The sequence below is a fragment of the Artemia sp. Qi Xiang Cuo genome, chromosome 11, assembly GCF_049724085.1.
Source record: "Artemia sp. Qi Xiang Cuo chromosome 11, ASM4972408v1, whole genome shotgun sequence".
Lineage (NCBI taxonomy): Eukaryota > Metazoa > Arthropoda > Branchiopoda > Anostraca > Artemiidae > Artemia > Artemia sp. Qi Xiang Cuo.
The window spans coordinates 66,287,803-66,290,906 of NC_142804.1; positions in this window are offsets into that span (position 1 = coordinate 66,287,803).

The following is a 3,104-nucleotide window of genomic DNA, read 5'->3' on the forward strand; positions in this document are numbered from 1 at the left end:
ATTTGGTCAATATGTCCTCTGCCTTTTCTAAAACCGCACTCTTCTACTCTTGAAACTTTGTCTACAGCATCTCTTAGTCTAAAAAGTATTATTATACTAAGTAATTTGCTGCTTACAGAGACCTGACAGATGCCTCGATAATTACCACACTCATTCTTATCACCTTTTTTATACAGTGGTTTAATTAAGGTTTTTCTAAAATCGCAGGTACTTCCTCTTTTTCAAAAATAATTTTTATAATCTTCTGTAACTTATTTCTATCCTCAGAGCCGCCATATTTAAGAAACTCATTTACCACACTATCAGCAACCGGAGCCTTATTAATTTTTAATCCTTTTAGTACTGTCGCAAATTTTTCCTCACAAAACAAATCTTCCTTCACATCCAAGGTATCACAAACTTTTTCACTTTTATATGTCTTTTCCTGGAACTCTTCTCGCTTTAACACATTCTCAAAATGTTATGACAATCTCTCTTTAACTCTTTCCTTATCACTAATTGTGGCCCCCTTCCTATTTTTAACTAGGACAAGTCCACATTGACTACTCCCTCTCAGTTTATTAACATGCCAATAAAATATATTATTATCATCCCGTCTAGCTCTATCTTCCAGATTTTATCTCGGCAATTTTATTCATGGCCTCCACTTCACACCTTCTTAGTTCATGCTACATTCCTTTTGTTTTCTTGTGATCTATCACTAAGATAATTCTTGTACAAGCCCCTTCTCCTCTCAATTAAACATAAAGCTTTTTCACTGATATTCCTAGCTACGGTCCTGACTCTCTTCCTTGAGACACCATCAGCAGCTTCACAGACTGTTTTCCTAAAATTAATCCATCCACCTTCCACATTGTCAAATTTTAAAATTTTCATTTTAGTATTCAACTGTTCCTGGAAAGTTTCTCTCAAATTCTCATCCTGGAGTTTACCAACATCATAACTTCCCGGAAGGCAGTTACCCTTCCAAAATTTAAGCTTTAAATTAACCCTAGGCACTACTCGATGGTGGTCTTTACTTTTAATATCAATAACAGCATTCCTATATACCCTGGTATCTTGTATTGATCCTTCCAGTCTTTGGTTTACAATAACATAATCAATAAGGTATGCTGTCTTGCCATCACGTGCATACCATGTTAACTTATGGGCCATTTTATGACCAAACCCGTATTGGTTTTTGCTAGATTGTAATACCTACAAAACTGCAAAAGTTTGTAGACATTGCCGTTTTCTTTTCCTTCGCCAAATTTACGTAGGCTAGGATACCATCTATCCCTAGTTCTACCGACCTGGGCGCTAGAATCTCATGATAAAAACACCATATTTCTACCTGGGACCCTGTTGCTCCTGTAACTGTAAGTAAAATTCATCTGAGTCACTAGTATCACCGTCAGTCGGTTCTACAGGGGTATATACTACTATAACTGATACCCTGAACTTTTTAGTCATAAAATGAATTATTATTATTCTATTATTAATACCTTCCCAGCCGTAACAAGACTTAGCAGTTTCTTTATTCATCCTGAGCTCCTTAGCAGTTTCCTTATTTATCATGAGCCCTACTTCCTTTCTATGTACCCCATCCTTCCTGCCTGAGTAAGCAAATTCTATATCCCCTAACTTCATGCTTCCTACCCCTGGAATATGAGTTTCTCAACTCCTAATAAGTCCAGTTCGAATCGTCTGAATTGGTCAGTCAAAATGTCGATACGATAGTTATTTCTTAACGTCGTAACATTCCAAGTTCCAATGAAACTGTTCCCGTTCTTTAAATCATTGAAATTATTTTGGCCTCAAGAAAAGCTCTGGTTCCAGACATTTTGGAATAAATTATATCCTTACTGGAAGTATGCGGTTAGGTAATAATCTAATGTGAAATAATATATCCAATTTAATCAAGATGTTTGAACATTGAATTCGGAATCAATACTTCGGTAGCAATAACCCTCCTTGTCAATATAACATATCTGATCCCATCTCAAATTCAAACTCAGTGCTTAAGACAAGGAATGAAGAAAGAAATTTTGGAGTACTTATAGATAAACAGCTAAAATTCGATTGCCACTGGCAACAAGAAGTCGCATGGGCAAATTCACGTTTTGCCCTCCGTAGACGCTCTATAACTAGCCAGTAAGATAGGAAGGCTTGTTTTACCTCCCCTTCCTAAAAGAAGGATATAAGCGTAATTGAGGGAGTTCCGAGGTGTACCATAGAGTGTATAGCTGGCCTAAATGAGATTCCTTTGCAAAAAGAGACTGGAATACCTGCAGCTTCCAACACTCGTCTCAAGACGGCGCCATGGTGATATGATGCTGGCCTACAAGTATAATACTCAACCTAATGATATCCTCTTTACCCAACATTCAAGCCAGTAACATACAAGAGGCCACTCACATAGGCTGTCAAAACATCCGATTTGCACTCGAACGTGGAAACATGTCATCTCTGAGTATGTTGCTAACGACAGGAATAGTCCTCAAGATTAAACGGTGATTACAGCCAAAGCTGTGCTGTGCCCTTTAAGTGCAGACCTGACAAGGAATCGAGTCACAAGACATAAAAATTGAGTGGAACTGCCCATCTCATTTAACTACCCACTGTTGCTAATGTCATCATAAGAGTGTCTTCCTGGGAGGTTAATGCTGCTTGTAATACCCAACCATCTCGCATACTCTATCCGAAGTTGCTGTTGTGCGGCGGTGTCAGCTATAAACCACTGAATAATGTTCATTACAAGCCATACCTATTTTTTGATCACCGTTACTGAGCGGGATCAAATTACGTCTCTCCAGCAGACCTCTCTTACGGCGTGTCACTAAGCCCTAACACAGTGACAAAATTTCATCACCCTCAACGTGGAGAACAACAGAACCAGTATGGACCGTAATTTTGCTCTGAAATGCAATTTAAGCTAATTAAAGTAAGGTAGTGAGTTGTTTGACTTCCAATTAATACACCAGGACGGGGTGCCTCCAAACATTAAGAAAGTATACTTAAAGTATACCCAAAGTATCATTGATAGAATTCTATGGATTACTAACGTCACCTATAATATTTTAACCGGATATATAGATGTCTATTTTATTTCTATTGGGAAAGCT